Source organism: Arachis ipaensis, chromosome B9 (assembly GCF_059453495.1).
Source record: "Arachis ipaensis isolate K30076 ecotype BB chromosome B9, ASM5945349v1, whole genome shotgun sequence".
Classification (NCBI taxonomy): domain Eukaryota; kingdom Viridiplantae; phylum Streptophyta; class Magnoliopsida; order Fabales; family Fabaceae; genus Arachis; species Arachis ipaensis.
The window spans coordinates 70,093,002-70,109,006 of NC_142444.1; positions in this window are offsets into that span (position 1 = coordinate 70,093,002).

The window sequence follows — 16,005 nt, forward strand, 5'->3', positions numbered from 1 at the left end:
ATCATAAAGCCTTAAACACTGAACCATAAACCCTCAACCCCAAATCATAAACCCTAAATCCTAAACCCTACACCTTTAACCATAAACTACAAACCCTAAAGCCTAAAGCCTAAACCTTAAATCCTAAACCCTAAACACTAAATCCTAAACCACAAACCCTAAACCATAAATCTTAAACCATAAACTCTAAATCATAAAACCTAACGCTTAAACACTAACCCTTCAACCCCAAACCATAAACCCTAAACCATAAACCCTAAACCCTACACCCTAAACCATAAACCACAAAGCCTAAAGACTAAACCATAAACCATCAACCCCAAGCCATAAACCCTAAACCCTACACCCTACACCCTAAACCTTAAACCACAAACCCTAAAGCCTAAAGTCTAAAGCCTAAACCCTCAACCCCAAACCATAAACCCTAAACCCTTTACCCCAAACCTTAAACAACAAACCCTAAATCCTAAACCCTAGACTATAAACCCTAAACCCTAAACCAGAAACCCTCAATGCCCAACCCTAAACCCTAATTGCTACACCCTAAACCATAAACCCTAAACCCTACACCTTTAACCATAAACCACAAACCCTAAAGCCTAAAGCCTAAACCCTAAATCCTAAACCATAAACACTAAATCCTAAACCACAAAACCTAAATCATAAACCCTAAACCATAATCCCTAAAGCATAAACCCTAAACCTTAAACACTAACCCCTTAACCCCAAACCATAAACCCTAAACCATAAACCCTAAAACCTACACCCTAAACCATAAACCACCAAACCTAAAGCCTAAAGCCTAAACCATAAACCATCAACCCCAAGCTATAAACCCTAAACCCTAAATCCTAAACCTTACACTCTAAACCCTAAACCACAAACCCCAAAGCCTAAAGCCTAAACCCTAAACACTCAACCCCAAACCATAAACCCTTAACCATACACCCCAAACCATAAACCACAAACCCTAAAGCCTAAACCCTAGACTATAAACCCTAAACCCTAAACCCTAAACCTTCAATGCCAAACCCTAAACCCTAATTGCTACACCCTAAACCATTAAGCACAAACCCTAAATCCTAAACCATAAACCCTCAACCACAAATCATAAGCCCTAAACCATAAACCCTCAACCCCAAACCATAAACCCTAAACCCTAAACCCTACACCTTTAACCATAAACCCCAAACCCTAAAGCCTAAAGCATAAACCTTAAATCATAAACCCTAAATATAACCATAAACACTAAACCCTTAACCACAAACCTTAAAGCCTAAACCCTAAACACTAAACCCTAAACAACAAACCTTAAATCCTAAACCATAAACCCTTACCGCCAAACCATAAACCCTAAACCCTAAACCACAAACCCTAAAGCCTAAACCCTAAAACATAAACTGTCAACCCCAAACCATAAACCATAAACCCTAAACCCTAAACACTACACCCTACACCATTAACCCAAAATCCCAAACCCTAAAGCCTAAAGCGTAAACCCTAAATCCTAGACCATAAACACTAAACCTAAAACCACAAACCCTAAATCTAAACCCTAACCACTAAACCCTAAACCACAAACCATAAAGCCTAAACACTAAACCATAAACCCTAAACCCTAAACCCTAAACCCTAAACCATAAACCCCAAACCATAAACCCTAAATCCTACACCCTAAACCATAAAGACTAAAGCATAAACCCTAAACCCTAAACCCTAAACCCTAAACCCTAAACCTTAAACCCTAAACCCTAAACCCTAAACCATAAACCCTAAACCATAAACCCCAAACCATAATCCCAAAAGGTTAAACCATAAACTCTAAATCCTAAACCCTAAAGCATAAACCCTAAACCCTAAACCCAAATCCCCAAACCATAAACCATAAACACTAAATCTTAAACCACAAACCCTAAAGCCTAAAGCCTAAACCCTAAACTCTAAACCATAAACCATAAACCCTTAACCCCAAACCATAAACCCTAAAGCCTAAAGCCTAAACCATAAACCCTAAACCCTAAACACTAAACCCTAAACCCCAAACCAAAAACCCTAAAGAATAAACCCTAAAGCACAAACCCTAAAGCCTAAATCATAAACCCTAAATATAACCACAAATACTAAACCCTTAACCACAAACCTTAAAGCCGAAACCCTAAACACTAAACCCTAAACCACAAACCTTAAATCCTAAACCATAAACCCTTACCGCCAAACCATAAACCCTAAACCCTAAACCACAAACCCTAAAGCCTAAACCCTAAAACATAAACCGTCAACCCCAAACCATAAACCATAAACCCTAAACCCTAAACACTACACCCTACACCATTAACCCAAAACCCCAAACCCTAAAGCCTAAAGCGTAAACCCTAAATCCTAGACCATAAACACTAAACCAAAAACCACAAACCCTAAAGCCTAAACTTTAAACCCTAAAGCATAAACCCTAAACCTTAAACCCTAAACCCAAACCATAAATCCTAAACCCTAAACCCTACACACTAAAGCCTAAACCACAAACCCTAAAGACTAAATCCTAAAGCATAAACCCTCAACCACAAACCATAAACCCTAAACCCAAAAGCCTACACTCTAAACCTTAAACCACAAACCCTAAAGCCTACCTAAACCATAAACCCTTAATCCCAAACCATAAACCCTAAACCCTACAGCATAAACCCAAAAAAAATACTACACCGTAAACCTTAAACCACAAACCCTAAAGCCTAAATGCTAAACTATAATCCCTAAGCCCTAAACCATAAACCCTCAACCCCAAACCATAAACCCTAAACCCTAAATGATACACCATAAACCCTAAACCACAAACTCTAAAGGCTAAACCCTAAATCGTAAACAGTCAACCCCGAATCATAAACCCTAAACCATAAACCCTCAACCCCAAATCGTAAACAATAAACCCTAAACCATACACCCTAGACCATAAACTCTATACACTAAATCTTAAACCTTAAACCCTCAACCCTAAACCACAAAAACACCTAAACCCTAAACTATAAACCCTAAACCTTAAACCATATAGCTTCAACTCCAAACCATAAACACTAAATCCTAAACCTTAAACCTTAAAACAAAATCCTAAACCCTAAACCCTACACCTTTAACCAAAAACCATAAACCCTAAAGCCTAAAGCCTAAATCCTAAAACATAAACATTAAATCCTAAACCACAAACCCTAAAGCATAAACCCTAAACCATAATCCCTAAAGCATAAACCCTAAACCTTAAACACTAACCCCTCAACCCCAAACCATAAACCCTAAAGCCTAAACCCTAAACCCTAAACCCTAAACCCTACATCCTAAACCATAAACCACAAAACCTAAAGCCTAAAGCCTAAACCATAAACCATCAACCCCAAGCCATAAACCCTAAACCCTAAACCCTAAACCCTACACCCTAAACCTTAAACCACATAGTACAAATCCTAAACCCTAAACCCTAAGTGTAAATGCTAAACCCTCAACATTAAACCCTAAACACTAAACCACAAACCCTAAAGCCTAAATCCTAAACCATAAACCTTCAACCCCAAACCATAAACCCTAAACCCTAAACCCTACACCCTAAACCTGAAACCACAAACCCTAAAGCCTAAACCCTAAACCATAAACCCTCAACCCCAAACCATAAACCCTAAATCCTAAACCACAAACCATAAAGCCTTAAACCCGGAACCATAAACCCTCAACACCAAATCATAAACCCTAAACCCTAAACCATACACCTTTAACCATAAACCACAAACCCTAAAGCCTAAAGCCTAAAGCCTAAATCCTAAACCCTAAACACTAAATGCTAAACCACAAACCCTAAACCCTAAACCCTAAACCATAAACCCTAAAGCATAAAGCCTAAAGCTTAAACACTAATCCCTCAACACCAAACCATAAACCTTAAACCATAAACCCTAAATCCTACACCATAAACCATAAGCCACAAAACCTAAAGCCTAAAGCCTAAACCATAAACCATCAACCCTAAGCCATAAACCATAAACCCTAAACCCTAAACCCTAAACCCTAAACCCTAAACCTTAAACCACAAACCCTAAAGCCTAAAGCCTAAAACATAAAGCCTAAACCCTCAACCCCAAACCATAAACCCTAAACCCTTCATCCCAAACCTTAAACCAAAAATCCTAAAGCCTAAACCCTAGACTATAAACCCTAAACCCTAAACCATAAACTCTCAACGCCAAACCATAAACCCTAAATCCTAAACCCTAAACACTAAACTTTAAACCACAAACCCTAAACCCTAAACCATATACCCTAAACCATAAACCCTAAATCATAAACCCTAAACCCCAAAAGCCTAAACCATAAACCCTAAAGTATAAACCAAAAACCCTAAACCATAAACCCCAAACCATAAACCATAAGCACTAAATCCTAACAAAAAACCCCAAATCCTACACCCTAAACCTTAAAGCAAAAAACCCTAAACTCTAAACCCTAAACCCTAAACCGCACACCATAAATCCTAAAGCCTAAACCCTAAACACTCAACCCCAAACCATAAACCCTAAAAACTCAAGCCTAAACCACAAACCCTAAAGCCTAAGGCATAAACCCTAAACCATAAAGCCTAAACCCTAAACCTTAAACCCTAAACCCTAAGCTCTAAACTATAAATGATAAACCCTAAATCCTAAACCCTAAACCCTCAACCCCCAACCATAAATCTTAAACCCTAAACCCTAAACCCTCAACCCCAAAACCATAATCCCAATAGGCTAAACCATAAACTCTAAACCCTAAACCCTAAAGCATAAACCCTAAACCATAAACCCTAATCCCCAAACCATAAACCATAAACACTAAATCCTAAACCACAAACGCTAAAGCCTAAACCCTAAACCCTAAACTCTAAACCATAAACCATAAACCCTCAACCCGAAACCATAAACCCAAACCCTAAACCCTAAATCCTAAACCATAAACCCTAAAGAATAAACCCTAAAGCACAAACCCTAAAGCCTAAAGCATAAACCCTAAATCTAAACCATAAACACTAAACCCTAAACCACAAACCTTAAAGCCTAAACCATAAATACTAAACCCTAAACCACAAACCCTAAATCCTAAACCATAAACCCTTAACGCCAAACCATAAACCCTATACCCTAAACTACAAACCCTAAAGCCTAAACCCTAAAACATAAACCGTCAACCCCAAACCATAAACCATAAACCCTAAACCCTAAACACTACACCCTACACCCTTAACCCAAAATCCCAAACCCTAAAGCCTAAAGCGTAAACCCTAAACAATAAACCTAAAACCACAAACCCTAAAGCCTAAACCCTAAACCCTAAAGCATAAACCCTAAACCTTAAACCCTAAACCCATACCCGAAACCATAAACCCTAAACTCCAAATCCTAAACCCTAAACCCTAAACCCTAAACCCTAAACCACAAGCCCTAAAGACTTATCCTAAAGCATAAACCCTCAACCATAAACCATAAACCCTAAACCCAAAAGTCGACACCCTAAACCTTAAACCACAAACCCTAAAGCCTAACTAAACCATAAACCCTTAACCCCAAACAATAAACCCTAAACCCTACAGCCTAAACCCAAAAAAATACTACACCGTAAACCTTAAACCACAAACCCTAAAGCCTAAACGCTAAACTATAATCCCTAAGCCTTGAACCATAAACCCTCAACCCCAAACCATAAACCCTAAACCCTAAATGATACACCATAAACCCTAAACCACAAACTCTAAAGGCTAAACCCTAAACCGTAAACTGTCAACCCCGAACCATAAACCCTCAACCCCAAATCGTAAACCATAAACCCTAAACCTTTCACCCTAAAATATAAATCCTAAACCCTTCACCCCAAACCATAAACTGCAAACCCTAAAGCCTAAACCCTAGACAATAAACCTTAAACCCTAAACCATAAACCCTCAATGCCAATCCATAAACCATAAACCCTAAATGCTACACCCTAAGCCCTAAACCCTAAACCCTAAGCCCTAAACCATAAATGATAAACCCTAACCCTAAACCCTAAACCCCAAACTATAAACCCTAAACCCTAAACCCTAAACCATAAAGACTAAAGCATAAACCCTAAACCATAAACCATAAACCCTAATCCCTAAACCCTAAACCATAAACCCTAAACCCTAAACCTTCAACCCCAAACCATAATCCCAAAAGGCTTAACCATAAACTCTAAACCCTAAACCCTAAACCCTAAAGAATAAACCCTAAACCATAAACCCTAATCCCCAAACCATAAACCATAAACACTAAATCCTAAACCACAAACCCTAAAGCCTAAAGCCTAAACCCTAAACTCTAAACCATAAAACCATAAACCCTCAACCCCAAACTATAAACCCTAAACCCTAAACCCTAAACCCCAAACCATAAACCCTAAAGAATAAACCCTAAAGCACAAACCCTAAAGCCTAAAGCATAAACCCTAAATCTAAACCATAAACACTAAACCCTAAACCACAAACCTTAAAGCCTAAACCCTAAACACTAAACCCTAAACCACAAACTCTTAACGCCAACCCATAAACACTACACCCTAAACCACAAACCCTAAATCCTAAACCCTAAAACATAAACCGTCAACCCCAAACCATAAACCATAAACCCTAAACCCTAACCCTAAAATCCTACACCCTTAACCCAAAACCCCAAACCCTAAAGCCTAAAGCGTAAACCCTAAATCCTAAACCCTAAACACTAAGCCTAAAACCACAAACCCTAAAGCCTAAAGCCTAAACCCTAAAGCATAAACCCTAAACCTTAAACCCTAAACCCAAACCATAAACCATAATCCCTAATCCCTAAATCCTAAACCCTAAACCCTACACCCTAAAGCCTAAACCACATGCCCTAAAGACTAAATCCTAAAGCATAAACCCTCAACCAAAAACCAAAAACCATAAACCCTAAACCCAAAAGCCAACACCCTAAACCTTAAACCACAAACCCTAAAGCCTAACTAAACCATAAACCCTTAACCCCAAACCATAAACCCTAAAACCTACAGCCTAAACCCAAAAAAATACTACACCGTAAACCTTAAACCACAAACCCTAAAGCCTAAACGCTAAACATTAATCCCTAAGTCCTAAACCATAAACCTTCAACCCCAAACCATAAACCCTATACCCTAAACGATACACCCTAAACCCTAAACCACAAACTCTAAAGGCTAAACCCTAAAGCGTAAACTGTTAACCCCGTACCATAAACCCTAAACCATAAACCCTCAACCCAAAATCGTAAACCATAAACCCTAAAACCTTCACCCTAATCCCTTCACCCCAAACCATAAACCATAAACCCTAAAGCCTAAACCCTAGACAATAAACCCTAAACCCTAAACCATAAACCCTCAACGCCAATCCATAAACCCTAAACCCTAAATGCTACACCCTAAACCCTAAACCATAAACCCTAAACTATAAACCATCAACCTCAAACCATAATCTCTAAACCATAAACCCTTAACCCCAAACATACACTATAAACCCTAAACCCTACACCCTAGACCCTAAACCCTAAACCATAAATCTTGAATCCAAAATCCTAAACACTAAACCATAAACAAAAAACCCTAAAGCACAAACACTAAACCCTAAACTCTAAAGGCTAAACTCTAAACCATAAACCCTAAATCCTAAACCACAAACCCTAAACCCTAAACCCTAAACCTTAAACCCTAAACCCTAAACCACAAACATGCCTAAACCATAAACTATAAACCATAAACGTTAAACCATAAACCCTCAACCCCAAACCATAAATCTAAACCCTAAACGATACAACCTAAACCCTAAACCACAAATTCAAAAGGCTAAACCCTAAACCGTAAACTGTCAACCCCAAACCATAAACCCTAAACCATAAACTCTCAACCCCAAACCGTAAACTATAAACCCTAAACCCTACACCCTACACCCTAAACTCTATACCCTAAACCCTAAACCCTAAACCTTAAACCCTAAACCCTAAATCATAAATCCTAAAGCCCAAACACAAAATCCTAAAGTCTAAACCCTAAAGCCTAAACCCTAAATCCTAAACCACAAACCATAAAGCCTAAACCCTAAAGCCTAAACCCTAAACTATAGACCCTAAACCTTAAACCATATACCTTCAACCCAAACCATAAACACTAAAGCCTAAACCCTAAATCATAAACCCTAAACCACGAACCCTAAAGCCTAAACCATAAACTCTAAACCATAAACCCTAAAGCATAAACCCTAAACCCTAAACCTTAAACCCCAAACCATAAACCCTAAACACTAAACCTTAAACCACAAACCCTAGAGCCTAAACCCAAAAGCATAAACCTTAAACCTTAAACCCTGAATCCAAAACCACAAACCATCAAACCTAAACCAGAAACCCTAAACACTAAACCCTAAACAAGAAACCCTAAAGTCTAAACCCTAAACCCTAAAGACTAAAGCATAAACCCTAAACCTTGAACCATAAACCCTCAACCCCAAACCATAACCCCTAAACCCAAATGCCGAAACCCTAGAGCATAAACCCTAAAGTATAAACCCTAAACCCTAAACACTAAACCCTAAACCCCAACCCATAAACCATAAACACTAAATCCTAAACCACAAACACTAAGGCCTAAACCCTAAACCATAAAGCATAAAACCTAAACTCTAAACCCTAAACCAGAAGCCCTCAACCCAAACTATAAACCCTAAAGCCTAAACCCTATACCCTAAAGCATAAACCCTAAACCTTAAACCCTAAACACTCAACCCAAAACCACAAACCCTAAAGACTAAACCCTAAACCACAAACCCTAAAGCCTAAAACCTAAAGCCTAAATCCCAAACCCTAAATACCAAAAGCATAAATCCTAAACCCTAAAGACCAAACCATAAACCCTAAACCATAAACCCCAAACCATAAACCATAAGCACTAAATCCTAAACCACAAACCCTAAAGCCTATACCCTAAACCTTAAAGCATAAAACCCTAAACTCTAAACCCTAAACCATAAACCCTAAACCGCAAACCATAAACCCTAAACCCTAAACCCTAAAGCATAAACCCTAAACAATCAACCCTAAACCATAAACCCTAAAGACTAAAGCCTAATCCACAAACCCTAAAGCCTAAAACCTAAACCCTAAATCATAAAGCCTAAACACTAAATCTAAACCCTAACCAATAAACCCTAAACCACAAACCCTAAAGCCTAAATAGTAAACCCTAAATCCTAAACCCTAAAACCCTAAACCATAAAGACTAAAGCATAAACCATAAACCCTAAACCCTAAACCCTAAACCCCAAACCATAATCCCAAAAGGCTAAACCATAAACTCTTAACCCTAAACAATAAAGCATAAACCCGAAACCCTAAACCTTAATCCCCAAACCATAAACCATAAACACTAAATCCTAAACCACAAACCCTAAAGCCTAAACCCTAAACCCTAAACTCTAAACCATAACCATAAACCCTCATCCCCAAACCATAAACCCTAAAGTCTAAAGCCTAAACCATAAACCCAAAAGCATAAAGCCTAAACCCTAAATAATAAACCCTAAACCCTAAACATTAATCCCTAAACGATACAACCTAAACCCTAAACCACAAACTCTAAAGGCTAAACCATAAACCGTAAACTGTCAACCCCAAACCATAAACCATAAACCATAAACTCTCAACCCCAAACCGTAAACTATAAACCCTAAACCCTACACCCTAGACCCTAAACTCTATACCATAAACCCTAAACCCTAAACCTTAAACCCTAAATCATAAATCCTAAAGCCCAAACACAAAATCCTAAAGTCTAAACCCTAAAGCCTAAACCCTAAATCCTAAACCACAAAACATAAAGCCTAAACCCTAAAGCCTAAACCCTAAACTATAGACCCTAAACCTTAAACCATATACCTTCAACCCAAACCATAAACACTAAACCCTAAACCTTAAACCCTTAACCCTAAACCACAAATCTTAAAGCCTAAAGCCTAAACCCTAAATCATAAACCCTAAACACTAAACCCTAAAGCCTAAACCATAAACTCTAAACCATAAACCCTAAAGCATAAACCCTAAACCCTAAACCTTAAACCCCAAACCATAAACCCTAAACACTAAACCTTAAACCACAAACCCTAGAGCCTAAACCCAAAAGCATAAACCTTAAACCTTAAACCCTAAATCCAAAACCACAAACCATCAAACCTAAACCAGAAACCCTAAACACTAAACCCTAAACAAGAAACCCTAAAGTCTAAACCCTAAACCCTAAAGACTAAAGCATAAACCCTAAACCTTGAACCCTAAACCCTCAACCCCAAACCATAACCCCTAAACCCTAAACCCAAATGCCTAAACCCTAAAGCATAAACCCTAAAGTATAAACCCTAAACCCTAAACCCTAACCCATAAACCATAAACACTAAATCCTAAACCACAAACACTAAGGCCTAAACCCTAAACCATAAAGCATAAAACCTAAACTCTAAACCCTAAACCAGAAGCCCTCAACCCAAACTATAAACCCTAAAGCCTAAACCCTATACCCTAAAGCATAAACCCTAAACCTTAAACCCTAAACACTCAACCCAAAACCACAAACCCTAAAGACTAAACCCTAAACCACAAACCCTAAAGCCTAAAACCTAAAGCCTAAATCCCAAACCCTAAATACCAAAAGCATAAATCCTAAACCCTAAAGACCAAACCATAAACCCTAAACCATAAACCCCAAACCATAAACCATAAGCACTAAATCCTAAACCACAAACCCTAAAGCCTATACCCTAAACCTTAAAGCATAAAACCCTAAACTCTAAACCCTAAACCATAAACCCTAAACCGCAAACCATAAACCCTAAACCCTAAACCCTAAAGCATAAACCCTAAACACTCAACCCTAAACCATAAACCCTAAAGACTAAAGCCTAAACCACAAACCATAAAGCCTAAAACATAAACCCTAAATCATAAAGCCTAAACCCTAAATCTAAACCCTAACCAATAAACCCTAAACCACAAACCCTAAACCCTAAATAGTAAACCCTAAATCCTAAACCCTAAAACCCTAAACCATAAAGACTAAAGCATAAACCCTAAACCCTAAACCCTAAACCCTAAACCCCAAACCATAATCCCAAAAGGCTAAACCATAAACACTTAACCCTAAACAATAAAGCATAAACCCGAAACCCTAAACCCTAATCCCCAAACCATAAACCATAAACACTAAATCCTAAACCACAAACCCTAAAGCCTAAACCCTAAACCCTAAACTCTAAACCATAAACCATAAACCCTCATCCCCAAACCATAAACCCTAAAGTCTAAAGCCTAAACCATAAACCCTAAAGCATAAAGCCTAAACCCTAAACAATAAACCCTAAACTCTAAACCCCAAACCAAAAACCCTAAAGAATAAACCCTAAAGCACAAACCCTAAAGCCTAAATCATAAACCCTAAATATAACCATAAACACTAAACCCTTAACCACAAACCTTAAAGCCTAAACCCTAAACACTAAACCCTAAACCACAAACCTTAAATCCTAAACCATAAACCCTTACTGCCAAACCATAAACCCTAAACCCTAAACCACAAACCCTAAAGCCTAAACCCTAAAACATAAACCGTCAACCCCAAACCATAAACCATAAACCCTAAACCCTAAACACTACACCCTACACAATTAACCCAAAACCCCAAACCCTAAAGCCTAAAGCGTAAACCCTAAATCCTAGACCATAAACACTAAACCTAAAACCATAAACCCTAAAGCATAACCCTAAACCCTAAACCCTAAACCCTAAACCCTAAACCCAAACCATAAATCCTAAACCCTAAACCCTAAACCCTAAACCCTAAACCCTAAACCATAAACCCTAAACCCTAAACCCAAACCATAAACCCCAAACCCTAAACCATAAACCCTAAACCCTAAACCCTAAACCCTAAACCCTAAACCCAAACCCTAAACCCTAAACCCTAAACCCTAAACCATAAACCCCAAACCATAAACCCTAAATCCTAAACCCTAAACCCTAAACCATAAAGACTAAAGCATAAACCCTAAACCCTAAACCCTAAACCCTAAATCTTAAACCCTAAACCCTAAACCCTAAACCCTAAACCATAAACCCCAAACCATAATCCCAAAAGGTTAAACCATAAACTCTAAATACTAAACCCTAAAGCATAAACCCTAAACCCTAAACCATAAACACTAAATCCTAAACCACAAACCCTAAAGCCTAAATCCTAAACCCTAAACTCTAAACCATAAACCATAAATTCTCAACCCCAAAGCCTAAACCATAAACCCTAAAGCCTAAACCATAAACCCTAAACACTAAACCCTAAACCCTAAATCCTAAACCCCAAACCAAAAAACCTAAAGAATAAACCCTAAAGCACAAACCCTAAAGACTAAATCATAAACCCTAAATATAACCATAAACACTAAACCCTTAACCACAAACCTTAAAGCATAAACCCTAAACACTAAACCCTAAACCACAAACCTTAAATCCTAAACCATAAACCCTTACCGCCAAACCATAAACCCTAAACCCTAAACCACAAACCCTATAGCCTAAACCCTAAAACATAAACTGTCAACCCCAAACCATAAACCATAAACCCTAAACCCTAAACACTACACCCTACACCATTAACCCAAAATCCCAAACCCTAAAGCCTAAAGCGTAAACCCTAAATCCTAGACCATAAACACTAAACCTAAAACCACAAACCCTAAATCTAAACCCTAACCACTAAACCCTAAACCACAAACTATAAAGCCTAAACACTAAACCATAAACCCTAAACCCTAAACCCTAAACCCTAAACCCCAAACCACAAACCCTAAATCCCAAACCCTAAACCATAAAGACTAAAGCATAAACCATAAACCCTAAACCCTAAACCCTAAACCCTAAACCTTAAACCCTAAACCCTAAACCCTAAACCATAAACCCCAAACCATAATCCCAAAAGGTTAAACCATAAACTCTAAATCCTAAACCCTAAAGCATAAACCCTAAATCCTAAACCCAAATCCCCAAACCATAAACCATAAACACTAAATCCTAAACCACAAACCCTAAAGCATAAACCCTAAACCCTAAACTCTAAACCATAAACCATAAACCCTCAACCCCAAACCATAAACCCTAAAGCATAAACCCTAAACACTAAACCCTAAACCCTAAACCATAAACCCCAAACCAAAAACCCTAAAGAATAAACCCTAAAGCACAAACCCTAAAGCCTAAATCATACACCCTAAATATAACCATAAATACTAAACCCTTAACCACAAACCTTAAAGCCGAAACCCTAAACACTAAACCCTAAACCACAAACCTTAAATCCTAAACCATAAACCCTTACCGCCAAACCATAAACCCTAAACCCTAAACCACAAACACTAAAGCCTAAACCCTAAAACATAAACCGTCAACCCCAAACCATAAACCATAAACCCTAAACCCTAAACACTACACCCTACACCATTAACCCAAAACCCCAAACCCTAAAGCCTAAAGCGTAAATCCTAAATCCTAGACCATAAACACTAAACCAAAAACCACAAACCCTAAACCCTAAAGCCTAAACTCTAAACCCTAAAGCATAAACCCTAAACCTTAAACCCTAAACCCAAACCATAAATCCTAAACCCTAAACCCTAAACCATAAACCCTACACACTAAAGCCTAAACCACAAACCCTAAAGACTAAATCCTAAAGCATAAACCCTCAACCACAAACCATAAACCCTAAACCCAAAAGCCTACACTCTAAACCTTAAACCACAAACCCTAAAGCCTAACTAAACCATAAACCCTTAATCCCAAACCATAAACCCTAAACACTACAGCATAAACCCAAAAAAATACTACACCGTAAACCTTAAACCACAAACCCTAAAGCCTAAATGCTAAACTATAATCCCTAAGCCCTAAACCATAAACCCTCAACCCCAAACCATAAACCCTAAACCCTAAACGATACACCATAAACCCTAAACCACAAACTCTAAAGGCTAAACCCTAAATCGTAAACAGTCAACCCCGAATCATAAACCCTAAACCATAAACCCTCAACCCCAAATCCTAAACCATAAACCCTAAACCATACACCCTAGACCATAAACTCTATACACTAAATCATAAACCTTAAACCCTCAACCCTAAACCAGAAAAACACCTAAACCCTAAACTATAAACCCTAAACCTTAAACCATATAGCTTCAACCCCAAACCATAAACACTAAATCCTAAACCTTAAACCTTAAAACAAAATCCTAAATCCTAAACCCTACACCTTTAACCATAAACCATAAACCCTAAAGCCTAAAGCCTAAACCCTAAATCCTAAACCATAAACATTAAATCCTAAACCACAAACCCTAAACCATAAACCCTAAACCATAATCCCTAAAGCATAAACCCTAAACCTTAAACACTAACCCCTCAACCCCAAACCATAAACCCTAAACCCTAAACTCTAAACCCTAAACCCTACATCCTAAACCATAAACCACAAAACCTAAAGCCTAAAGCCTAAACCATAAACCATCAACCCCAAGCCATAAACCCTAAACCCTAAACCCTAAACCCTACACCCTAAACCTTAAACCACATAGTACAAATCCTAAACCCTAAACCCTAAGTGTAAATGCTAAACCCTCAACATTAAACCCTAAACACTAAACCACAAACCCTAAAGCCTAAATCCTAAACCATAAACCTTCAACCCCAAACCATAAACCCTAAACCCTAAACCCTACACCCTAAACCTGAAACCACAAAACCTAAAGCCTAAACCCTAAACCATAAACCCTCAACCCCAAACCATAAACCCTAAATCCTAAACCACAAACCATAAAGCCTTAAACCCGGAACCATAAACCCTCAACACCAAATCATAAACCCTAAACCCTAAACCATACACCTTTAACCATAAACCACAAACCCTAAAGCCTAAAGCCTAAAGCCTAAATCCTAAACCCTAAACACTAAATGCTAAACCACAAACCCTAAACCCTAAACCCTAAACCATAAACCCTAAAGCATAAAGCCTAAAGCTTAAACACTAATCCCTCAACACCAAACCATAAACCTTAAACCATAAACCCTAAATCCTACACCCTAAACCATAAGCCACAAAACCTAAAGCCTAAAGCCTAAACCATAAACCATCAACCCTAAGCCATAAACAATAAACCCTAAACCCTAAACCCTAAACCCTAAACCTTAAACCACAAACCCTAAAGCCTAAAGCCTAAAACCTAAAGCCTAAACCCTCAACCCCAAACCATAAACCCTAAACCCTTCATCCCAAACCTTAAACCAAAAATCCTAAAGCCTAAACCCTAGACTATAAACCCTAAACCCTAAACCATGAACTCTCAACGCCAAACCATAAACCCTAATTCCTAAACCCTAAACACTAAACTTTAAACCACAAACCCTAAACCCTAAACCTTATACCCTAAACCATAAACCCTAAATCATAAACCCTAAACCCCAAAAGCCTAAACCATAAACCCTAAAGTATAAACCAAAAACCCTAAACCATAAACCCCAAACCATAAACCATAAGCACTAAATCCTAAACAACAAACCCCAAATCCTACACCCTAAACCTTAAAGCATAAAACCCTAAACTCTAAACCCTAAACCCTAAACCGCACACCATAAATCCTAAAGCCTAAACCTTAAACACTCAACCCCAAACCATAAACCCTAAAAACTCAAGCCTAAACCACAAACCCTAAAGCCTAAGGCATAAACCCTAAATCATAAAGCCTAAACCCTAAACCATAAAGCCTAAACCCTAAACCCTAAATCTAAACCCTAACCAATAAACCCTAAACCACAAACCCTAAAGCCTAAATAGTAAACCCTAAATCCTAAACCCTAAAACCCTAAACCATAAAGACTAAATATTAAACCCTAAACC